We start from the raw sequence: 26,740 nt of genomic DNA, 5'->3' as shown, positions 1-26,740 counted from the left end.
CTTTCCACAGATGCTGCCAGACCTGCTGAGTGGTTCCAACATTTCTTGTTTTTATTTCAGATTTCCAGCATCCGCAGTATTTTGCTTTTATTTATGTAAGTGTCTAGGGCCCTGGTAAGGCAAGGGAGGTTTGTTGGGAGGTGGGGGGGGGGGTGCGTGATAGTGGAGGCGGTTGGGCCATAGTGGTGGGGGGGGGGCTCTCCATTTTACTTGGCGGCCTCCTGGAGGGGCTGTGCTGCCCTCCCACCGCTGGTATTTTACCAATGGCGGCTGGAGGGCCGTTTCTTGCCACCGTCGCCCCTCATAAAATTACAGCGGGGGTAGGAAGGCATCGGGAATGGGAAAGTGTCGGGAATGGATTCCCCCGCCACCAGCCCGCTCCTGTGTGGGGAGGATGGGGGACGTAAAATTCTTTGGAAACCTGAATAAATGGCCAGACTTCAACCCAGCATTTAGAAATCATGTTCTGGTTTCTAATCAGCAGAGCTATGTGAAGTGGGACTTGAACCCTTTACTTACTTTGAGGCAGAAAGGCTACCAGTAAGCCAAAGACTCATTGCTCAGTGACAGATCCCAGTGAAAATTTCGAAATGCAAGCCCAACTAATCGCTTTTCATTATCTGCATGCTAGAACTGACTCGCTCTGGAAGAACATCCATTGTTTCTGTGTTTGATCAATTTTTTTTTATTCATTCATGGGATGTAAGCATCGCTGGCTCGGACAGCATTTATTGCCCATCCATAATTGCCCTTGAGAAGGTAGTGGTGAGCTGCCTGCTTGAAGTCCATGTGGGGTAGGTACACCCACAGTGCTGTTAGGAAGGGAGTTCCAGGATTTTGACCAAGCGACAGTGAAGGAACGGCGATTTAATTCAAAGTCAGGATGGTGTGTGGCTTGGAGGGGAACTTGCAGGTGGAGGTGTTTTCATGCTTCTTCTTCCCTTGTCCTTCTAGGTGGTAGAGGTCATGGGTTTGGAAGGTGCTGTCTAAGGAACCTTGGTACATTGCTGCAGTGCATCTTGTGGATGGTACACTCTGCTGCCACTGTGCATCGATGGTGGAGGGAGTGAATGTTCGTGGATGGGGTGCCAATCAAGCGGGCTGCTTTGTCCTAGATGGTGTTGAGCTTCTTGAGTGTTGTTGGAGCTGCATCCATCCAGGCAAGTGGAGAGTATTCCATCACACTCCTGACTTGTGTCTTGGACAGGCTTTGGGGAGTCAGGAGGTGAGTTACTCGCTGCAGGATTCCTAGCCTCTGACCTGCTGTTTTGAAAGAAGGAGTGGTTCAATTAAAAAAAGCGTAGAAATTTCAGGCACTGTTTGAAATCCATGAACAGCTCCTTTGCCTATGCTATGATGTGATTCATTGAATTATATAATAGCACAGAACAGAAGGAGACCATTTGGACTATCTGTGCCACTCTTTTGAAGAGCAACCTGGTCAGTCCCACTCCCACCTAATTTCCCATATCCCTGAAAATTTTTCTCCAAGTATTTATATAGTTTGATGTTATGGTAGCATAGTAGTTATGTTAATGGACTAGTAATCGAGTGATCTGGATGAATGATGCTGCAATATGAGTTTTGAGTTCCATCATGGCAGCTGGGAATCTAAATTCAGCTCATTAAATAAAATCTGGAATTTAAAAAGATATTAGTGATGATAATGAAATTACTAGATTATTTTAAAAACCCACCTGGTTTACTAATGTCCTTTAGGAAGGAAATCTACTGTCCTTACCTTGCCTGGCCTATGTGACTCCTGACCCACAGCAATGTCGTTAATTTTTAACTGCCCTCTGAAATGGCCCACTCAGTTGTATTCAAGAAGGTCGCAGAATCACAAAATCGCAGAATTATTACAGTGCAGAAGGAGGCCATTCGGCCCATCATGTCGCACTGGCTCTCTGAAAGAGCGATTTACCGAGTGCCACTCCCCCACCTTTTCCCCGTAGCCCTGCACATTCTCCCTTTTCAGATAACAATTCAATTCCCTCTTGAATGCCTCGATTGAACCTGCCTCCATCACACTCTCAGGCAGTGCATTCCAGATCACTGCGTCAAATTTTTTCCTCATGTTGCCACTGCTTCTTTTGCCAATTATCTTAAATCTGTGCCCTCTGGTTCTCATACCTTCCACCAATGGGAAGAGTTTCTCCCTGTCTACTCTGTCCAGACCCCTCATTTTGGGGTCCTGATTTTGAACACCTCTATCAAATCTCCTCTCAACGTTCTCCAAGGAAAACAGTTCCAACTTCTCCAATCTATCCATAAAATTGAAGTTCCTCATCCCTGGAACTATTGTCATGAATCTTTTCTGCACTCTCTCTAATGCCTTCATATCTTTCCTAAAGTGTGGTGCCCAGAACTGGACACCATACTCCAGTTGAGGCCAAACCAGTGTTTTACACAAGTTCCTAGTTTTTGTACTCTATGCCCCTATAAATGAAGTCTAGAATGCTTTATTAAACACTCTCTCAACCTGCCCTGCCACCTTCAATGGTTTATGCACATGTACACCCAGCTCCCACTGCTTCTGCATCCTCCTTAGAATTGTATTTATATAGTCTCTCCATGTTCTTCCTACCAAAATGAATCACTCACACTTCTCTGCATTAAATTTCATCTGCAACTTTTCCGCCCATTCCACTCACTTGTCTATGTCCTTTTGAAGTCATACACTATCCTCCTCACAGTTCACAATGTTTCCACCTTTCATATCATCTGCAAATTTTGAAATTGTGCCCTGTACACCAAGGTCTAGGTCATTAATATATGCCAGGAACAGCAAAGGTCATAACACCGAATCTTTGGGAATTCCAATACAAACCTTCCTCCAGTCCAAAATAATCCATTAACCATTTCACTCTGTTTCCTGTCACTCAGCTAATTTCATGTCTATGTTGCTACCGTCCCTTTTATTCCATGGAGCTATAACTTTGCTCACAAGTCTGTTGTGCGGAACTTTATCAAATGCTTTTTGGAAGTCCATGTACACAACATCAACAGCATTGGCCTGATCAACCTTCTCTGTTACGCCATCAGAAAACTCCAGCAAGTTAGTTAAACACAATTTGCCCTTTACAAATCCATGCTGGCTTTCCCTAATTAACCTGCATTTGCCCAAGTGACTGTTAATTTTGTCCCTAATTTTCGTTTCTAGAAGCTTCTCCACCACGAGGTTAATCTGACTGACCTGTAGTTGCTGGGCTTATCTTTACACCCTCTTTTGAAAAAAGGTGTAACATTTGCAATTCTCCAATCCTCTTCCACCATCCCTGACTCTAAGGAAGACTGGAAAATTATGGCCAGTGTCTTCGCAATTTTCACTCTCACTTTCCTCAGTGTACTTGAATGCATCTCATCCGGTCCTGGTGCCTTATCAACTTTAATTGCAGACAACCTATCCAATATTTCCTCATGATCAATTTTAAACCCTTCAAGTGTCTGAATTACCTCCTCTTTCACCGTGACCTGCGCAGCATCTTCTTCCTTGGCAAAATATTCATTTAATACCTCAGCTATGCCCCCTGCCTCCATGTGTAAATCCTCTTTCTGGTCCCTAAATGGTCCCACTCCCCCTTTTACCACCCTTTTACTATTAATATGCTGATAGAAGACTTTTGGATTCCTTTTTATATTAGATGCCAGTCTCTTTTCATACTCTTTCTTTGGTTCTCTTATTTGCTTATTCACTTCCCTTCTGAACCTCTATATTCAGCCTGGTTCTCCATTGTATTATCCACCTGACATCTGTCATAAGCACAGTTTTTCTTCATCATCTTAATCTCCATCTCTTTCGTCATCTAGGGAGCTCTGATTGTTTGTCCTACTTTTCCCCTTCGTGAGAATATACCTTGACTGTGCCCGAACTATCTCTTCTTTAAAGGCAGCCCATTGTCAGTTACCATTTTGCCTGCTAAACTTTGATTCCAATTTATCTGGGTCTGATCCATTCTTACCCCACTGAAGTTGGCTTTCCCCAGTTAGTTATTCTTACTCTGGATTGTTCTTTGTCCTTTTCCATAGCCAACCTAAACCTTATGATACAATGATCACTATCCCCTAAATGTTGCCCTACTGACACTTGATCCACTTGGCCCACCTCATTCCCAAGAACCTGGTCTACCAGTGCCTTCTTTCTCATTAGACTGGAAACATACTGCTGTAGAAAATTCTTCTGAACACATTCTAGGAACACTACCCCTCTCTGCCCTTTATATTACTACTATCCCAGTCTGTATACAGATAATTAAAGTCCCCCATTACAACCACTCTATAATTCTTACACCTTTCTGTAATTTCCTTGAAAATCTGTCCCTCTACATCTTTCCCGCTAGTTAGTGCCTATAGACTACACTGAACAATGTAATTGCAATCTTTTCATTCCTCAGCTCTAGAAAAATCCTCTCTCTCCAGTACTGCAATGCTCTCCTTAATCAAAATTGCCATACCTCCCCCCCCACCATCACTGTCTAATGGGCAATTAGGGATGGGCAATGATGACACACCAAGTCCAAGTCCCCTTTTAGTACCAGTCTGACATTCTGCGGCCACCAACTTTGCCCCTTGCTTCCCATGTTCTGTGTCTAACCCAGTAATTCTTTACCAAACTGACCATCTTCCTCATGGACAAGAACAGAAATGGTTGAAAGCGCAAAGCAGGTCAGTAAAAAGCTTTGTAAAAAGAAAACACAGCCACAGATAAAAACTTGTCTTTGCTCTTTACAGGTACTGACTGATCTGATGTGTACTTCCAGCATTCTGTGTTTTGATTTCAGATTTTCAGCAATTGACAGTTTACCTTTTTATCAGCCTCCTGGACATTTTTATGGGCTGTTATCAATGTTGTTGTAAAGTGCTCTGATGGGATATCTGTTTGTGAGGGGCCAGCCAGTGGCTATCTGAGAGCAGCCTCTTTATTTGAGCAGGCAGACCCAGACTCTTCGCCTGTTGGTTGATATCTTCCCATCAGAAGAACAGATGGTACATTGTTTGGATTTTCATTGGTTGCTTTTTCCTTACTCTCTGTTGCAGTGACTGACATTGAAGGGGGAGTTTTTAACTCCCTCTGCCAGCAGAATCTGGATGGCACAACAAAAACAACTTACACAGCGCCTTTAATGTTGTAAAACCTGCCAAGCCACTTCACAGATTGTTATCAGATAAAATTTGACACTGAGCCACATAAAAAGATATTAGGACGGGTGACCTAAAGCTTTGCCAAAGAGGTAGGTTTTAAGGAGTGACTTAAAGGAGGAGAAAGAGGTAGAGAGTAGGAGAGATTTAGGGAGGGAATTCCAGAGCTTAGGGCCTAGGCAGCTGAAGGCACAGCCGCCAATGATGGAGAAATAAAAATTGGGGATGCACAAGAGGCCAGAATTGGAAGAACTGTATCTCTAATCTAATCTAATAAAAAAAAACTCAGAGGGTTGTAGAACTGGAATTAAAATCAAAGCAATCTACTTACTACTCTTTTTCAGCCCCAATGCTATCTTAAAGCTGGCTGGCTGAGGTTCCTACTTGACTTATACTAATTAGGATCTGATTTCAAAGATGGGACGCCCAAAACCATATTTGCAGCCTATTGGATGTAGCGACTGCCGTGGACACCACACTCAGCAGAAGCTATCGGATCAGAAGCAGAGGCCTTCCTAGTAAAAATCTTATGTTGTATTCCTCTGTACCCGACAAAAAAATAAGTTTGGGTCACTGCCACCCCGGACTCCTCCCCTTCTGCATTCCTGACATCCTTCCAAACCTTCCCCCACAACTTAGCTTGCTGCTGGTCGGGCAGAGTCCAACCTGCTCCATATTGTAGCACCCCAATCAAGCAAAGCTGGCTCTATTTAAAATGGACAGGCAATCTTCTGCATCTCCCAGATGGTCTGCCCATGCATTCTGCTGGCCACCGCCCGAGGCTTAAAATTCTCCCTTAAGAGTCAACCACATAATGTAGAACTCTAGTCATGTGTAGGACAGGGCAGATGGAGTGGCAGATTCTGGAGTCTTGTGCAGGTGGGTTCTCTTCCCTGAAGGATGTTATTGAACTGATTGGACTTTTACAGCAATCTAGCTTCAATAGTCTTCTTTTTGTAGCCCGTAAATGTATTGGCCTGGATGTTGTGGTCAATCTCGCAATCTTTATGGCATGGACTTCGCCTTTTCTGACATCAGTTTGAATCTAGCACCAGTCAAGGAGATCTCCAGGAGTCCAGCAACAAGCAGGATAAGCAGCCAATCACATTGAAGTTGTTACAACCAGGTGAGCAATGTATCTAGCGGGGTCTCTTGCTGTCTCCACTTGGTCTTATTGTAACAGGGTTTAATTTTAAACACACTGTGTTTCAAGCTCCCCTTTTTGTGAATCCGTGTTCACAGTTTCCAATTATCAGGCAAATAACTGAGCACAAACAGGCTTTCTTTGGTTTAAAGCAGAAAGATGAAATTTATTAAAGCTTAACTTAATTCTAATATGTTTCACACCTGTGGATATATGACACGCTTACACTAGCATGCACACTCTTAAATATAAACTTGCAAGATAGGGACAGAAAAGAGTAGAAGAAGAGATAAGTAGAACAGTTGGAGGCAACGTTTTGTTACTGTTTCTTGACTCACTGTTGTCCTTGATTGTAGTTAAATTCTTGCATTTTGTTGGGGCCCAGTAATCTTCTTAAAACTTTGTTCATGTGGCAAACCTTTTTCTCTTTGAGTTTCATGTGGCTTCAATGGTTTCAGTTCCCTGAGAGATAGGCAGTCAGGCAGGAGGTGTTCTTAGTTCCAGGAGAGCAGATGGCATTCTGCCTAGCAAAACCTTTGCTTGTAAATTCAAATTCAAAAAGCTCCCAGGGTGCGCAGCAGGTTAGTCATGTGACTAGTTCCTTATATGGAACAGTCTCTTCACATCCCTTGTTGGAGGCTCAAATTTCTCTGCCCCAGCCAGCTAGCCATGTGACTAAAACTAGTCCGACCACTTCTATGTATTGGAGAGCAACTGCAGAGTCTCCATTGCTTCAACATTGTCTGTTACCATGGAAATGTCTTTCCAATCAGAGATTGCAATTTTTAAAGTTTTAATGTTCATGTGGCAAAATAATGTGTGCTTCAGTCTTGGCAGGTGGGGTTTGCCTGACAAAGTATTCTCACAGACTGCCAACTGGGAAGTAAAATGCACTGATTATCCTTCACTTTTGATTATGTTTTACAGACAGTGAAATAAACGATTGGGACAGCCACATTGGATAAAGGTAGAAGCTGAAATATCACAAACAAACTCATTAAAAAGAAAATTATTTTCAAAAATATGTGCATTTTTTATTATAATGGAGAAATTTGACATCCACAAATACAAAAATAGTTTTTCAGGGACAGTGAGAGTATTCAGCATTATTTTAATCATAGTACGCCATTAAAAATCCAGTTAAACCTCATTCAACAGGAAGTAACTTTTTCAAAGGCTTTTACAGCCAAACTAATAGTACAAGTTTTTATCAGTTCGGTGATTTCTAATTGATTGGCTGTACTTCAGCTGCACACCCTATGGGAAAACATAGAATCACTGATAGCGACTTCTGGATTTCTGCATTTCACTGTGCATGTGCGGACTCCAGAAGTTGCTCTCCATTTCAGAAGAGTACTGACTGCAAATGCTGACAGTTTCACTGTCATTACCACTGTAAAATCCGGGACGTTGCATTTTTTGCAACCTGCTTTGATTTGAGCTCACAACCCCTGGTTTGCTAATTCAGCAACTTAACCGTTTCATTATCTCATATCATAGTTAACAGCATGTTCTTATATGCAGTCATTTTAAATCTTCATGAATGTCATTTGTTTTCCTTGAAATTTCACAGAGTTAAGATGCTTGTGCAGAAGGCTATGTCATTTGTTGATTTCTGTTCTGTTTAAATGAAAGGAAGTGGAAAAATTCACAGTAAGATTCTTTGCTTATCTTTACAATGCTCAGGTCAAACACCTTCTACTTGACTTCATCTCAAGTGCACTGGATGTGTGATACCATGTTGACCCTCTCTGTTATCTCCTGCTGCATGTATCCTACCCTATGTTGGTCATATGTCCTTCAACCTTATGAAGACTAGTACGACTATCCCTTACTCCAGCTGGCAGAGAAAGCATTGTTGCCGAATCTTGCCTTGTTTTGATGTCTTCTTTGCTCCATTAAGAACAAATTTCCATGGTCACAGCTGGATTACCATAAAATGTACATTAGCTCATTAACTTGTGATTCAGCACCATTATTGCAAAGACTTGCACCACATGTTATCTTGCAGAGGCTGTTAAAATTACATGCAATTACTGCACTCTTGATAGTGCAGTGAAATAGAACACTCAGTTGAAACATTTCTCAGGCCTAAAGAGTAATTTTCATCCCCTGCTGTAGTTCAATTTTGATTTGTTCCTTTTTTCTCTTTTACAAGATCTTTAATTTTCTCCCTTCCTTTCCTGAAATTTCTATCTCATGCTGTGGTACAAACTACAGGACCAACCACCCTCTGGTCCATTGCTTAAGTCATCATTCTTCACGTGCAAGCCTTGTTAGCAGACTATTCAAGAAAGAAGTCATGACATTTGAACCTATTCCTGCACATGGGAGCACAAACACACACACACCCACACACACTGGGAGATGGTGGCATAGTGGTAATGTCACTGGATTAATAACCCAGGCTAATGTCTGGGGACACAGATTCAAATGCCACCATGGCAGCTGGTGGAATTTGAATTCATAAAAATATGGAATTGAAAGCTAGTCTCAGTAATGGTGCTATGAAAATACCTTCGATTGTCGTAAAAACCCATCTGGTTCGCTAATGCCCTTTACGGAAAGGAAACTGACATCCTTACCTGGTCTGCCCTGTGTGTGACTCCAATCCCACGGCAATGTGCTTGACTCTTAACTGCCCTCAAATAGCCTGGCAAGTCACTCAGTTCAAGAGCAATTAGCAATGGGCAACAAATGCTGGCCTTGCCAGCAAAACCCACATCCCATGAAAGAATAAAAAAAACATGCATGTGCATGCAGGCACACTGCACACAAGGCCACCCTCATGCATGCACACACACAAATGCTCCAGCTGATGATCAAATGTAGAGAATATGTCAAACATTCCTTGTTCCAGTCCTACTCAGGCCCCCTCCCCCAACTCTTTTTCCGGTACATTGATGACTGTATCGGTGCCGTTTCCTGCTCCCGCCATGAACTGGAAAACTTTATCAACTTTGCTTCCAATTTACACCCTTCTCTCACCTTTACGGTCCATCTCTGACACTTCCCTTCCCTTCCTTGACTTCTCTGTCTCCATCTCTGGGGATAGCCTGTCTACTAATATCCATTATAAGCCCACCGACTCCCACAGCTACCGTGACACCCTTCTTTACACCCTGCCTCCTGTAAGGACTCCATTCCATTCTCCCAGTTTCTCCGTCTCTGACGCATCTGCTCTGATGATGCTACCTTCCACAACAGTGCCTTTGATATGTCTTCCTTTTTCCTCAACCGAGGATGCCCCTCGACTGTTTTTGACAGGGCCCTTAACTGAGTCCGGCCCATTTCCCACAGCTCTACCCTCACCCCTTCACCTCCCTCCCAGAACCGCGACAGGGTTCCCCTTGTCCTCACTTTCCACCCCACCAGCCTCCACATCCAGAGGATCATCGCCATTTCCGCCACCTCCAGCGTGATGCCACCACCAAATGCACCTTCTCTTCCCTTCCCCTGTCAGCATTCCAAAGGGATCATTCCCTCTGCGACACCCTGATCCACTCCTCCATTACCCCTGACACCTCGTCCCCTTTCCACGGCACCTTCCCAAGCAATCGCAGGAGGTGTAATACCTGCCCTTTTACCTTCACTCCCCTCACTATCCCAGGCCCCAAACACGTCTTCCAGGTGAAGCAGCGATTTACTTGCACTTCCTTCAATTTAGTATACTGTATTTGCTGCTCACAATGCAGTTTCCTCGATATTGGGGAGACCAAACATAGGTTTTGTGACCGCTTTGCGGAACACCTCCGCTCAGTCCGAAAGTATAACCCCGAGCTTCCGTTTGCTTGCCATTTCAACACTCCTCCCTGCTCTCATGCCAATATTTCTATCTTTGGCCTGCTCCAGTGTTCCAGTGAATATCAACGCAAGCTCGAGGAGCAGCACCTGATCTTTCGATTAGGCACTCTACAGCCTTGCGGACTGAGCATTGAGTTCAATAACTTCAGAGCATGACAGGCCTTTTTAAAATATTTTATTTTTTAACCATGTGCCTGCTTTTCATGCAGTCAAAAATGCTCATTATTCCTCTATTAGCACTCTCTCTGGACTAATGCATTGTCTTTCACCACAAGCATTAACACACGCTTTGCCTTTGTCCCAGGACAGCTTTGTTATTTAATCTCCCTCTGCCCTATCAAACACTTTGTTCTTTCCCCCCCTCCCCTCCCCTTCACTTGCTTAAAACCTAATTCTTTTCTAACCTTTGCCAGTTCTGATGAAAGGTGACAGACCTGAAACGTTAACTTTGCTTCTCTCTTCACAGATGCTGCCAGACCTGCTGAGTATTTCCAGCACTTTTTGTTTTGTTTCTAGGAAATTCCTGGCCTGGTTCAAAGAAAACTTCACTGTATGCAAAAAACAGGACTAAGTTTATTGAGTTTGCACTTCTGGTAGGAAACCTCAATCACTGGTGGAGTAAACTGGAAATTGAGGAATACTTTGCCACACAGCTCAGCATTGTGTGTCTAAATTTAATCTACAAAGCTGCCCATTGATATAGTGAACTCATTTAATATCCCCTAATGTTTCTAAGACACAAGTCCCACTTGTTTCAATTGTTCAAATTGGAAATAAATTTGGAAGTTGCCATGGACTCGACATATTCCCCAATTCAAAAGATTTCAGGTTTTCATTAATTCTGATTCTCACTTCTATTGCACTGTTTTCAAAATCAGTTTTCTCTGCAAATGAAAGAGAGGACAAAATGAGTTGTGCTAGTCTCCCTGTGCTTTGAAATGGGTGGTAGTGTAAATAAAGTATAGAATTTCACAGATTAATATTCGCAGGTTGTAACGGCTCCTGCAAATAGTGAAAATTGCTCCTGCAGTATTATTAAAGTGCAATTTGCACTGTTTTTACTATTTTGCAGAGTTTACTGTCAAGGTAGAATTTGTGTTAGTTGCTGGTTGGAGACACTCATAGAAATAATGTAAATATAATCCGGTGTCTCTTGAAGTAGTGTGGCTTATTTAACTACAGTGCACATAAATCCTGGCTGTTTATGAGGCTTGTTTGGTGTGTGTGCTTGTCTGTGTATCTATCCATGCATAACACCAATGGTAGACATAGCAACAAGAGTAAGATGATCTTCCCCCACACCTGAATCATTTTGTAGCATTATTTTCATTCCACTTTTTGTGATTGTATCACAGTATTGGAATCCCAGTTTGTCAACTGTCTTCAGGTGACAACTTGACTCCATTAGTGGCCCTCTCGCCTCTCAATCAGAGCACATAGTGTAGGCTGGCACTTCGGGGCAGTAGTGCTGGAACATTGCATTGTTGAAGGTGCTGTCTTTCAGACAAGAGATTAAACCAAGGCACTACTTGCTCAGGACGACATAAGAGAACATAATATTGCACTATTTGAATGAGATCAGAGCTCTCTCTTAGTTTGCTGGCCAGCATTCCTTCCTCCACCATCAAAGGAAGATTATCTGGTCATTCATTCATTTTCTGTTTGTGGCACCTTTCTGTGGAGAAAAGAGTGACTGCACATCATGGATTATGAATCTCTCAAGGATGTAATAAGACAATATAAAAATGGAAACCATTTCTTAACCAACAACGACTGCAGTTTCCTCAAATGCAATTTATTATTTCCCTTCTTCTGCAATATTTCCTTCTCAGTTTGCTTAGGAATCATAATTGGTTCCTCATCCCTCAATGCACTGATTTCAAATTCCTTGCCCTTGTTTATAAATCCAACCATAGCTTCACTCCACCCTAATACTGCAACTTTCTCCATTCCAACACTGTACTCTTCTCCAGTAACACCAATAAAGCCCATCTCAACTAATAGAGTTCCCTCAGAATTGTTAGTTAATAGTTTAAATTGTAAAAAAAATAATTTTTTCTGCCACATGAACACCACCATTGTCTCTGGTAAATGTTCTGCCTGAGACATGCATAATAGTATTATACAGGAGCAGGGTGAACACGTCAACCACTATAAAGCTTTTCTCTCTCTCACTGTTATGCACACGCAGGATTCTTTCCCTCTATAGTAGCTTGAACTCTAAAGATCCCCTCCTCCTGGGTGCCATGTAACATAATGGGGCCCGTTTTGTTGCAGGGTGCGTACTAATTGATTGGGCGTTGGGCGGGACATATGCTCCGCCCACCCGATGATGCCAGCGGGAGGCCTGGTTAATTTTGGTGATCAGATCTCCTTTGACTGGACAGGCAGACTGCCAGTGTTCATCGCAGCTCATAATTTGAGCATGTGAAATCTGTTGGACCAGTTGTCCATCATGGGCCTGCAGCAGCATATGGAAGCATTTGGAATTCCACAGAGCAGCAGCTTTCATCAGTGGGACCTTTCATGACCATGGACAGCAGCAAGACAATTAAACTGTGGAAGTCTTTAAAGATCAAAACCCAAGAGACTAAATCAAGAATGAGGGTCAGACATGGTTCCAGTTTTCACTGACTGGGTCAAAAGGATCCTGTGAAATAGCACTTGAAATACCTGCCTCCTGATCTGAAATGCCTGTGGTTTCTGAGTGTGTTGAGGTAGTAGTGGTGGCAGTGCTAATTGAAATAGAAATGGCTTTGGGCAGGTTCCCTCACACCCCAGACTTCAGACACAAGAGCCCCTAATCTGAGGGACGCTTCTTCCAGGCTTTTCAAACAATAATTAGCCACTTTTGTCGGAAATGATTTCAGAAATATGATTGGCCAGTTTTGTGGTACTTTCTGCTTGGTGAATGGTTAACTTTGAAAAACATTGCTTGCTGAGTTTTCTCCTGTTTACTCATTTGTCATTGTTAAATTACTGGCTGAATTTGATTCATTTGCATTTAGTGGACTGGATATTTATGTGCTAATTTAACAGATTTGTCCACATTTCAGCTCATTACTGATTTTTGCAGTATGAAAGTATGATGGCCTCAAGTGTGATGTCCCAAAGAGTGACGCTTTTAAATGGTGAATCCTAAAAGGAAACAATAGATAGATATTAAATCTACTAAGCAAACACTTTAATTGAAGAGACAGAAGCTACTTGTCAAAAGAACTTCTTCTGCCACTAATCTGAACTTCCAAGAGCTCTTCAGTTAATGGTATTTGTATCATAAAAATTAAGAGTCAATATTTGTCCTAGCAATCTGGATAATAGTATTGTGATGATCTCTTGTGGAAGTCCTTCAGTCTCATAGTTTGTTTATCAGACTTTAATTCTACCCCAATCTACTTTACAGATTTAGGTGTAAATGTTTAAAATGGTTGAATTTGTTATCCTTCAATATGGAAATTCCTAATTCTGAACACCAATCATAGGCCATTGGTTGAGTGCAAGAATGAGCCAAAGACAATCATAATTTGTAGCTTCACTAATTGACAGTGCAGGCATTAGAAAGACAAGTACTGCAGTTATGCTGAGAGAACATGCAAGACAACATCAAGCACCAAGATGTGGCAAATCTCATCAGTCACAGGCTAAGTGCAGATACCTAGTGGGTCTATACCTTTAAATGTTTTCAAAATGACATGACATCAAAATAGGTATTCTATTTGTCCTTTACATAAAACAATCTTGCTACTTTGTAAGTGCAATTTAACAATTGTTGAAGTTGTAATATATAAAAACAGGCAAAGGATAATCACCCAGACTGTATGCATTGTACAATAATTACACTGCAGCCGGAATAATAAAATTACCATGCCTATCATGAAGATGCCAATGCCCTTGCATCCAGCTGGAGAAGGGGGGTGGATGAAGAGTCACTTAGGTTTATGCTGCTACTTATGCTGGTGGCTTACCACCACCTTCTCAAGGGCAATTAGGGATGAGCAATAAATGCTGTCCTAGCCAGCGACGCCCACATCCCATGAATGAAAAAAATTGTTTAGTTTAGACTCTAGGGTCTTGATTTTTAGTCCTTGCCAGGGCTGGGATTGAAGGTGGGCGAGTTATTTTGACACATGCAGGATGGGAGTGTGGCGGGTAGCCATGTCTTGTTTAGGGCCATTTAAGGCAATTAAAGGAGACCAATTGGGAAGTTCCAGTCAGCCTCTAAGCTCCTGCAGACAGAGGGGACCAGTTTAGGTGCGTGGAGACAGCATCCCAGTGGGACCAGCACTCCAGGCAGACCTAGAGGTCCTCCCTGCCTACCTGGGTGCTGCAGCAGACAGAGGCCACCCTGTAGAGAGGCATGCCCCCCACCCCACCCTCAACCAGTGGTGGCCTGGCTGCAAAGCCATTTTTAAAAATTTTGAAGCACCCTCTCCCTTACTTATTTGCTATCACAGCCTGCTGCTCCTTTCCAAGTTGGAAGGCCTCTGATTGGCCCTCCAGTGTCAAGAGCCCACCCACCAACCTTAATTGGACAGTCAGTCTGCCCTCTGGCCATTAATTGGCCACTCTGGGGGAAATCACAACACGTGACTGTTTCCCACACAGTGCGGGCTGCTGACTTACATTTCAGCCTGACGATGGGGTTCAGAAGCCGCAGAGAAAATCTTGCTTCAAGAGACAGACATTCACAAATTAGTTCCATAAATATTTTGAACATTTGCACTACTAAATCCCACTTCCTTTGATTCTGCTATCAGGATCAAGAACCCACTATTCTACAGGTCTAGAATTCTGCTATAGGTATGTGGGAGCTGGATGTAGTAAGGAAATAATAGATGCCAAGTCACAGGAAGAGATCTCCTGGAATGTGAACTAAAACATTGGTTAAAAAAGAAAAGAAAGTTCTAAAACAACTGTAGTTTCTCAGTGCTTTGATGAAATACATTAGTAAACTCATGGTGCTGCTAATATCAAGGACTAAGAGAATTTATGTCTACATCTACTTTTCAGTCTGAAAGCAGATAAACTTCCTGTGTGCATACACAACTGAACATATTGTTCTTTAAATTGTACTGAGCAAATATTAACGTACCAAATTCTTTGTCTGTTCATCTGAAATTTCTTTGCCTGCTATTTTACCAGAGGCTGTAACTTCAAGTCAAGATAAATCTCAAAAACATATGGTTAATGCTTCTGTTAAAGGAGAAGAATTTCATACAAATGTATTAAGCATTCACGTACTAAATTTTGCACAACTTAATTTCTAAGCCATAGTTATCCAGCATCCTGAAAGCAGTCTGACCCCCATATATTGCAGCCTGCTATTCCTTCCATTCTCTTCACATAGATTCTCAATTCCTAAGAGCGACAAGTCTTCATGCTGTTGAAGAATTTGCGTTTACAAGTAGAACTCCCTTGGCATTGCTTATAGTGACTCGGAAGATAAGCTGTGTTAAAACAATATGGGTTTCATCAGAATGGTGTGATCAGCGCTGAAGCTCCCACACCTGCTAAAGGACAGATGTGGATTCCATGTTTGGCCTTCTGAAGCCCCAAAGAAGATGAGGAACAAAGATAATTGATTGCACTGGGATCAATTATGTTGTGAGTAGAGGTTCTGGGTTTCCCACAGGAAATCAGTGCCTTATTCTTCTTGTAATCTTTGGTCCATTAAGGGGCTGAGGCTCATATTATTGGAGCAGCAGGGTGCTGCTCTGATCTTCTGCTGGCAACTCGGAACCAGTGCACCTCTATGGGGGTTGGGGGGGCAGCAAGTTTGGGGCTGTTGCGGAACACCCCTCCTGAATATCAAAAAGACCCTTCCCCAGAGAGCCATTGGTCTTTCAGGTTGACAGATCCCCCCTAGCTCACCTCCAGCTTTGGAGCAGGAATGCAGAATCTTTGTGCTCCTAGATTTTCTCATTGGATATATTTTAATAAATTCTTTACAATCACAAACTATTGAGATTGGCTATCCCAAAATGCTTGGCTCATTAGCACTCACATGTTAAGATATTTCTCACTGATTCACCTATATTTTAAGTTTTTTCAAAACTTTTGCTGATCTGCTAAAGTGCAGCTTTCTTCAATTTGAAACTTAATCTTTGCTATCATTTTCAACAAGGAGAAATTAGAGTGAACATTTATAAGGTTCTGGTTAGTCCACAAACTAAAGCATTGCATTCAGTTCTGGTCACCACACTTTAGGAAGGATGTGAGGAGATTGAGGGAAAATTTGACAGAGGTGTACAAGATGATGACAGGTTTAGATAAGGTAGACAAAGAAAATATGTTCCCATTAGTTGATCATACAAGGTCTAGGGGAAACAAATTTAAAATTTTGGGCAAGAGATGCAGGGCTACAGTGATGGAGCAGGGGAATGGGACTGATTGGATTGCCCCACAGCCACTTGATGGGCTGAATGGCCTCCTTCTGTGCTGCAATGACTCTATAACTCTTTGTAGGTAAATTGAACAAACTGTATTTCAAGCTTTGCGAATATGTGCGGAAAGTGAGGTATACATTACAGCTGTCGCACACTTGACATTAAAATGGAAAACTGTCAAAGCTATATTAAGTAAAACTACTAATATTGAAAATGTTTTGCAAGGTAGAAATAAAATTATGAATAACAGTCTGAAACACATCTTTGAAACTGTTGATGAATTAACTTAGGTCACCACTATTATGAAGGGCTGAGACAGCGTACTTGGGAATCCACTGTTTTCAGTGGTTGAAGGGTCGAGAAAAAAGGGACATAGATTTAAGATAAAACACGGGAATTTTTTGCACAGAGTGTTGTGAGGCCTTTGGATACACTACCTGAACTTGTGATTTAAGCACAGACCATATTGACAAATAAGTATAGGTTAGATTAGCGATTGAAGGAAATGGGAATAAAAGGAAATGGCAAGATGGTGGGCACATGGGATTAAAATGCCAGCTCGTATGGAAGATAAACAGCAGAATTAAATGGTTGGGCTGAATGACCTGTTTGTAAGTAATTCTAATATAACCATTGTTTCCTGGAACTTGCTTGATTGCATTAGGCAGTCTGGGATACATTTCTCAGAGTTTTTAGTGAATTGGGCTTTGCTTTTTTTTCCCTTCTGTTCCTTCTGCCTCCACTAGGATGTGGCGAGATCAATCCACAATCGCCCTATGCATGGATGGAAAATAAAACAGGCTCTCTTGCGGACATGCGCTCCTTCCTGCCTGATTTTTCTGTATTTGCTGTGCACAGATGACCCAATAGCTCCAAGCACAGAAACAGGGAAACTTGTCCTTTCCGTTTTCATTTTTAACCAAAACTGCTGGGAATGTTCAGCAAATCAGGCACAGATTCCATAGAGAGAAGCTAAGTTTCAGGCCATTGCCCATCATCAGGACAGTGCAAATGAACAACTTATAAGAAAGAACAGAGTGACAGAAAGGGAAGTGGGGTGGGGGTGGGGGTGGGGGTGGGGGGAGGGGGGAATCCATATATACAAGAAGGCAATTGTGTGAAACGCTAACTTTGCTTCTCTCCACAGATGCTGTGCCTGATTTGCTGAGTATTTGCAACATTTTCTCTTTCTTTTCACATTTCCAGCAACTGCAACATTTTACTTTGATTTCATTGTTTATTTTTGAATTCTTTTGCATCCTCTTGGCTCTTTGCTAACATTCAAATTGAACTGGTGTTTTGAACGCATTGAGTGGAGCTCTGCGGAGGACAGCTTAGCTCTACTTTCTCAGAGAGTAATCTGGAAGTGCCAGTATAACTCAGGTCTCCATGAATAATTACCAGTCACACCAACAGAGTAACTGCACCCTCACACACTTTAGAGGATACCTGGTTACTTAGCTCATTTCTAATATGGCTTTACTTATTATCTACAGGTGAAGGTTATGTTTCATGCAATAACAGCATAGAGAACAGTAATGATTTTCAATTTCTGTCACATTATAAGAATGAAAAACTCTCCTGTGTTTCATCGTAGTTTCAACTGACCTGTCAACTGAATACTTAGCCTCCATTAGAAGCGACTGAAAAACTGTAATGAGATGGGATTCCTATGTCATGCTTGAAAACCAATTCAGATAGACACTGGCATGTAACGTTAACCTCCAGCATAAATCTGAGCTCAATGACTGCCCATTTAAATGCTTTGCAAATTATTGCATAAAAATGGTGCAACATTGCTTCATAAATTATCAGTGCAACAGTAAGAGTTACAATTTTAAAACCATGTTGCAAAAGGATCGCCATACTTTCCTTGCACAACATGATGTGATTGATTCTGTCTTGCAAATACTGTCAACTTGTTTGATGTAGCTAGTGACGATTGGTGATCTGCGTTTCGTCGATTTACATTAGATTCAGCACTATTCTAGTCCACTGTGGGGTTTGATAATGCAGCAGCGTAATCAATTACCTGGTATGTAGAGTTTATTTACAAATCTGTCTCCTGTCATGCTGTACAAAGGAATCCTGAATTTCAGATGAAAATTTTGTTTGATACATGACATAAAACATTGGCATTAGTGTATATTGTGGAAATTTGGTTTTGCTTCTACAGCCAAATAGAATTAAGTCCTAATAAGCAAATATAAAATAAATTAATGAAATATAAGTTATAATGTGTGCCATTTACTTCATTTAGAAACCATGCTTTGGTACAGAATTTATTCAAATATACCAGCTATTTAAAATAATTTCTTACCAATTTAAGAATCAATCCCCATTGGAATAGACCATTTCTTTCATGTAGATGCTAAAGTTTTTTTAATAATTGCTGGTTTGGATTGATCTGTTTTAGTGATGGTTCAGTGGCTAAGGGTTCAACTGTGCCACGTAGGCCAGGAAGATGTCTAGCTCTCTTTGATGGTCCCTTTGTTGGAGAATTGGAGGTCCTGCCACAGAACGTGCTCCAATGGAGGGTGGACCTACTTGGCCTGAAGACCATCTTCTAGTGAAGACACATCTGCAAGTTGCAAGCAGGAATGCTGCCTGCTGAGCCTATGCAGTCATTCAGGCACCTTATATCTGACTGCAGATGAGAAAGAAATTTGCTGGATGGCAAAGGTAAGAATACTCTTCACACTTGCACACATTTCTTGTGGCTACATTTTATCAAACATGGCACAAACCTAAGTAGGGCCACTACACCTTCTGAGAGATATAATTTCACATATTGTACACAACCACTGCTGTGTGGCATACACTTTCTTCTTCTGCCTAAGCTGGCTGGCACACGTTTCATGCTGCTGGAGATGGAGAATGTAGATAGAAAACAAATGCTCAAACCTCCAGCCCTATGTGCTCCTTAGCTGTTAGGGGTTGCTCAGTGGATTCAGCAGCCATGGATACGAAGGTTAACTTTTGTGATTGGCAAGGTTATGTAACTTCGGGAGGGTCATTGCAAGGGTTAGTAGTAGCAGATGAGTGACAGGGCTATGCAGTCCCATTGTGTTATGATGTATGTGTGTGAGTGTATGAGCCAGAGTGTTAAAATTATGAGGAGCCTGGATTGAATGGACTGGAAGGACCTATTTCTGTCAGCAAAGAGGTCAATAACTGGGGGCATAGTAATTGATAGAAGGATTAAAGGCGAATTGACGAGTATTTTTTTCACACAGAAGGTGGTGGGCGTCTGGAACTCACTGCCTGAAAGGGTGCTAGAGGAAGAAACTCCCATCACATTTAAAAAACACCTGAATATGCACTTGAGCTGCTGTAACTTACAGGGCTAAGGACCAAAAGCTGGAAAGTGGGATTAGGTTGGATAGCTCTTTTGAGTCAGCAGGGACAGATGGGCTGAATGGCCTCCTTCTGTGCTGTAACTCTTTCTATGTTTCGATGTTAAGTGGAAAGAGTAAAGGATGGAAAAATGACCAAATTCCCTGCTATGTATGGCCTCCAGTCTCAGTGTCCCCATTTTATCCCAATGTTGAAGGCGGCATTTTCCATTCGTGATCGAGTTTGCAAGATAGTTGCACCTCGCCAGTACTTGTAGTCTTCCTTCTGTTGTGTGTCAGCTTGTCATGCCAGATAGCTGAAATGGGTTAGTGTGTGCCTTATGAGAGGGTTCTGTATATGTATGAGACAGCTTAGCGCAGTTTGCATACTGAGAGGGAGAACCAGCCAGTGCGTGAAACAGGGTGAAATTGTTGAATGAAAGAAAATGTGAAGCCTCAAAAAATGTAACAGAAGTGAGTAATAATCCAAGTCCAAACAAACCGAAAGCAGAATGTTACTGCTTTGAGGACTGGAACAGGTGTTGAGTGTGTGAGTATAAGCAGAGGAAAGTGTAGTGAAGTGTCCAGTTATGATTGGAGAGAGACTTATGAAGCAGGTAAAGAAAGGATTGGTTGTTCCAGGGAACATTGTGGTGATGTAAGGCTGTCTTCAGACTAAGAGAGATGTGAAGATGAGTCTTGCCAAAGCAGTCCTGGTCGGGGCATTTAATTTTTCGCTACAAAGTGGCAAAGTCCTGGGAATGATTCTGCTGACATTCACCCACATCCTCTTTCTGTGTCTGCTAACTTAATTGGCATGGCACTTATCTACCCTCTGAAGGTAAGAGGATCTTCTTCCTGGCTCTGATGTTCAATATCCACCTCCATGGCAGTACCTGGAAACTGGGGTCCCCTGACCATTGACACTGAACCTGCTGATCCAGAAACACACCACTAGTGAAAAGTCTACCTCCTTTTTAAGAGGTGCAGGTTGGCCTTAAGGAATAACAGGCCTGACATATTTTTTGCCTTTCCAAATGGTAAGCTACCTATAAGCAATGTGATTGGTGTTGGCAGCTGGCCAATAAACAGTAAATGAGGCATGACCACCAATTGGATTGGGTTTTCCGCCAATGTCATTTCCCACCCCTTGTCCGATGTATACCACAGACGACGAATGACCCAATGGTCTGGTAAAAATAAAATTACTTAGTTTTTTGTCTGTGGCCTCCATTGGTCCCCTTAAGGATCACTGATTTAGGCTGACGAAGACCCTGAAGAACTGAATGGAGCATGTGTGGTGTCTGCTCCGCCCAATTTCGGCCAAAATTTGGGAACGGAGTCCAAAAATAGTGTTAGCCCTGTGATTAACATATTCAAGAGGCTGAATACCTTCTTTAGCAAGACCTGGTGGCTACTCGAAGATCATTGGCATCCAAGTTGGCTGCCAAGTTGACTTCCAGAGATGGGAGGGGGAGGTGGTGGGCAGTGGGTAGGGGGGATCGGCTGCATGGTAGCACTGCCTGAAATTCAGCCCCCAAAACACCCTGGCCTGGATTTTGTGGTAGTAATGACATAGAAACTGTTAGTGTTGGCCATCATTATTCCTCTGTAACTGGCAGCAACATGCGCAGTTAAATATGGAAATCCAGAAGTTACTGTCAGTGATCTTCAACTTCCCCACAGGGTGCGCTGTTGAAGGTCCCCCCAGCCAACAATCAAGTAGACAGCACTGAACTGACAAGAACTTGTCCTTTTCCATTATAAATCTTGCTTGACTAATGGGCGTTTTAAAGACCTTTGAAAAAGCTACACCTTGTTGAATGAGGTGTAACTGAGTTTTTAATATCATATTAACTTCATAATTGTTGCTCAGCATGCTCACTGGCCCTGAATAGCTGATTTCATATTTGTGGAATGTCAAATTTCTCCATTATGATTTTAAAAAATCCACATATTCTTAAATTATTTTTTAAAGTTTGTTTATATTGATATTTTAGCTTCAATCTAAATCCAATTATAATAATTTATTTTGCTGTATGAAAATTTAAATTAAAAGTGATGAATATTAAATGCTTTGAGCTTCCTTATTTTCTGTGTCTGACCTTCGCTCCTTCATAAGGACAGAAGTCGGGATGTTTGCTGATGATTGCACATTCGCATCATTCAGCATCATTCGCAACTCCTCAGATATTCCTCAGATACTGAAGCAGTCCATGTCCATATGCAGCAAGACCTAGATAACATCCAGGTTTGGCTGATAAGTGACAAGTAACATTCGCGCCACACAAGTGACGGGCAATGACCATCTCAAAGAGAGAATCTAACCATCTCCCCTTGAGGTTCAATGGCACTGAATCACCCACTATCAACATCCTGGGGGTTACCATTGACCAGAAGCTGAACTGGACCAGCCACATAAATGCTGTGGCTACATGAGCAGGTCAGAGACTGGGAATTCTGCAGCAAGTATCTCTCAAATGCCTGTCCACCATCTACAAAGCACAAGTCAGGAGTGTGATGGAATACTCTCCACTTGCCTGGATGGGTGCAGCACTAACAACACTCAAGGAACTTGAGACCATCCAGGACAAAGTAGCCCACTTGATTGGTACCCCATCTACAATCTCCAACATTCACTCCCTTGACCACCTACGCATAGTGGCAGCAACGTGTACCATATACAAGATGCACTGCAGCAACTCACCAAGGCTCCTTCAACAGCATCTTCCAAACCTGCGACCTCAACCACTGAGAAGGACAAGGGTAGCAGATGCATGGGAATACCACCACCTGCAGGTTCCCCTCCAACCCACACACCATTCTGACTTGGAACTATATCGCCGTTCCTTCACTGTCGTTGGGTCAAAATCCTGGAACTCCCTTCCTTACAGCACTGTTGGTGTACCTACACCCCAAGGACAGCAGCAGTTCAAGAAGGCAGCTCACCATCACCTTCCCAAGTGCAATTATGGATGGGCAATAAATGCTGGCCTTGCCAGCAACACCCTCATCCAACGAACGAATAAAAAAAAACTTTACTGTGATTGGCTGCTTACTCTTCTTGAAGGCATGACTCCTATTGGATGTTTGGAAATCCCTTTAACTTGGCACCTGATTCAAATTGGCGCCAGGAAAGTTGATTGCTAGACCTAATGGGCAGCTTTCGTTGAGGTCAGTGGCAAGCGGCGTTACTTCGCCGCTGATCGCGAAATCTGAGCGTTGACTTTGCACGCAAAAAACGCATGTGATGCTGGCCAATTTCTCCCTGTCAATGTGGAATCGCTGTCATATGCAACTTGACTTGTCTTTATTTTTATCAATGCTGCTATGGTCAGTTTTCCATTGAACCTTCTCTTGTTTCTTCTAGATTGAAAATGCATGGTCCTATAAGATCCTCGAATTCCCTGCATCTTTATTGTGTTGACATCAGGATTCATCACATAGTCTCACAGTCATTCTGTCCAGCAGCTGTAATCTGTAGACCTTCGTACCGCTTTGCATTCTCCTGTTGTTTTCAACTTTTTAACCCATTACCCAATCATTACTTTTGATGTAACTCATCTTCGATTTTCTTCCTTTCAACCTTGGCAGTATTCTGCATGATGGGTTTAGCTCTTCTCCTTGGTTTCTTATTATTAGTAATAATAATAATTTTCCTATTTGGCTTTTTAAGTATGAAAGCTCATCTGTATCTAATCCAATCTATGTCAGGACCAATGGAATTATTTCTCACGTCTTCTAACTAGCCCCAGGCAAGCTGAATTTGATTGGAACTGAATCAAGGAGATTATTCAAAGCCAGAGATGATGCTCTGAACTGTGATTTCGACTTAAATGTCTGGATTGTGTACGTGCAGCGAGTCAAAATGTATTTGAGAAGTGATACAGGCAATCTCTGCTCGAAATGGGGATCAGAATCAAATTATGTCTGACTTGTTCAATGCAAAATGTAACAGGTGCCTCCAGCAATCAATCTGCATTGACACTTTTGGAGTACTGTTCTACTTCAGTGTGATAAAATGCGATAACATGGACAGGTATGCAAGTGATGCCATAGGCAAAAGTGTCTGGATGGTATGGTCTGACCTTATTAACATTGTAAGTGTGGACAATAATGCCTCTTTATTAAGATTTCAAAACTATCTAATTCAATTATACAAGGGTAAGATTTTTTTTGCTTAGGACTTTGACAAAACATACATGTGAATGAAAGCATAACTATCTACTGAGAAATACAAATACAGTGTCAACTCGGAAAACTGTCAACTGAACAAAGATGAAACTGAGTAAATGGTACCACTTGAAAAATATACCTTGGGAAATTTGATAAATTTGATTTCTTCTTATTATCAGCCTTTTTTTTTAATGTGTTCTAACAATTGGGGTCTAGTATATTCTCTAGAATGTGTTTTACCTCACTCTGATCTGGTCAGCCTGATTAGAAGAAGGGCAAATAAAATAAAATAAATTAAGGGACAGTGATGAAAGAGGATTCCACTCGTTCCCAAACCAGTATCAGAAAATATACACTGTTGAAATTATATGCACATAGGATGGACTCAGTCTCAACCAGCCCACAGGTAATAAAATTGTGGAGAAAGAAACAGAGTTAACATTTCAGATCGATGACCTTCCATCAGAAATGGAAAAAGTTAGAGTTGTAACAGGTTTGCAGCAAGTGCAGAGATGGAAAGGAGGAGGGAGTGCAACATAGGTTTACAAGAATAATACCTGGACTACAGGGGTTAAGTTACGAGGAGAGATTACACAAATTTGGCCTGTTTTCACTAGAATTTAGAAGGTTAAGGGGTGATCTGATTGAAGTCTTCAAGATATTAACAGGAAAAGACAGGCTAGGTAAAGATAAACTATTTCCACTGGTTGGAGATTCTAAAACTAGTGGGCATAGTCTAAAAATTAGGACCAGACCATTCAGGAGAGATGTTAGGAAGCATTTCTTCATGCAAAGAGTGGTAAAGGTTTGGAACTCGCTCCCACAAACAGCATCTGAAGCTAGAACAGTTGTTAATTTTAAATCTGAGATAGATTTTTGTTAAACAAAGATATTAAGGGATATGGGCCAAAGGCAGGTATATGGAGTTAGGCCAAGGATCAGCCATGATCTCATTGAATGGCGGGATAGGCTCGAGGGGCTGAATGGCCTACTCCTGTTCCTATCTTCCTATGTTCCTAAGAACAAAAGTGAAGGTCTGTGATAGGCTGGAGGGCAGGAGAGATTAAATGACAAAAGGGATGATGGTGCAAGGCAAAAGGAGATGGTAATGGGAAAGGTAAAGAAACAAAAGATGGGTCTAGAGGAGGTGTAAATGGGAATCTCTGTATCATCACCAACAGCTGCTTTCCAAAAAAACGGGAGCAAAAGTTACAATCTGAGATTATTGAAATCAATGTTGAGTCCAGAGGAGAGTTAAATGAATAATCAAAAAATGAGATGCTGTTCCTCAAGCTTGAGTTGAGCTTCATTGGAACAATGTCAGAGGTTAAGAACAGAGAGGTCCGACTGGGAGTAGAACGGAGAAAGAAAAAAAGAAAGACTTGCATTTAGTCGTACCTTTCATGACCACTGGATGTCCCAAAGCACTTTACAGCCAATGAAGTACGTTTGAAGTCTATGCATTGTTGCAATGTGGGAAATGTGGCAGCCAATTTGCGCCCAGCAATCTCCCTCAAACAGCGATATGATAATCACCAGATAATCTGTTTTTGTGATGTTAATTGAGGGATAAATATTGGCCAGGACACTGGGGATAACAACCCTACTCTTCTTCAAAATAGTTTCATGGGACCTTTTATGTCCACCTGAGAGGGCAGATGGCACCTTGGTTTAACATTTACTCTGAAAGATGGCACTTCTGACAGGTTGTATTCCCTCAGTACTGCACTGGAGCATCAGAATTAAAATAACAGGTAACCAGAAGCCTGGGGTCATGCTTGCAGACTGATTGGAGGTGTTCCACAAAATGGTCACCCAATCTGCGTTTGGACTCCCCAGTGTAGAGGCGACCGCACCGTCAGCAATGAATACAGCATACGAAACTGAAAGAAGTACAAGTAAATTACCGTTTCACCTGGAAGGAGTGTTTGGAGTTTTGGACGGTGGAAGGGAGGAGGTAAAGGTATTGTATCTCCTGCACTTGCAAGAGAGTGTGCAGTGGGAAGGGGAGGGGGTGTTGGGAGTGGTTGAGGAGTGGACCTGGGTGTCGCGGAGGAAATGGTCCCTTCAAAATGATGAAAGGGGAGAAGAGGGAAAGATGTGTTTGGTGGTGACATTATGTTGGAGTTGGTGGAAATGGTGGAGGCAGATCTGTTGAATATGGAGGCAGGTTGGGTGGAAAGTGAGGACCAGGGGAATCCCATCATGGTTCTGGGAGGGAAGCAGAAGTATGAGAAATGGAATGGGCAGGGTTAAGGTGTAGGTGTATGCTTGGTTGAGGAAAAAGGAAGACATATCAAAAGCACTGGTATGGAAAATGGCATCATCAGAACAGATGTGCTGGAGATGGAGGAACTAGGAGGATGGAATAGAGTCCTTACAGGAAGTCGGGGGTGGTGGGTGCTGGGGGTGGGGTGGAAGGAAGTGTAGTTGAGATAGCTGTGTGAGTCAGTGAGCTTATTGGTTGATAGCCTATCCATGGAAATGGAGACAGAGGAGTCAAGGAAGTCATGGCAGCCCCCCGCCACTCGGCGAAGGGGCCATCATTTAAATATTCAAATTAATTTACTTAACTGCATTAATGACTTTCCCGTCGCCTCCTGATGTGCCGCTGCGATCTTCATCCCGGCGGCCCGCACTGCCATGCCTTCAAATCCCCATCTGGGGAAATGCGGCGCACCAGCCGTGGGGAGAGGGGGGAGGAGGGAGGTTTATCAGTGCGGGGGGGGGAGCTGCAGTGGGGAGCAGCAAAAACA

Source organism: Heterodontus francisci, chromosome 30, assembly GCF_036365525.1.
Source record: "Heterodontus francisci isolate sHetFra1 chromosome 30, sHetFra1.hap1, whole genome shotgun sequence".
Lineage (NCBI taxonomy): Eukaryota > Metazoa > Chordata > Chondrichthyes > Heterodontiformes > Heterodontidae > Heterodontus > Heterodontus francisci.
The sequence above is the reverse complement of the archived record's forward strand: the minus strand, read 5'-3'. Positions refer to the sequence as shown.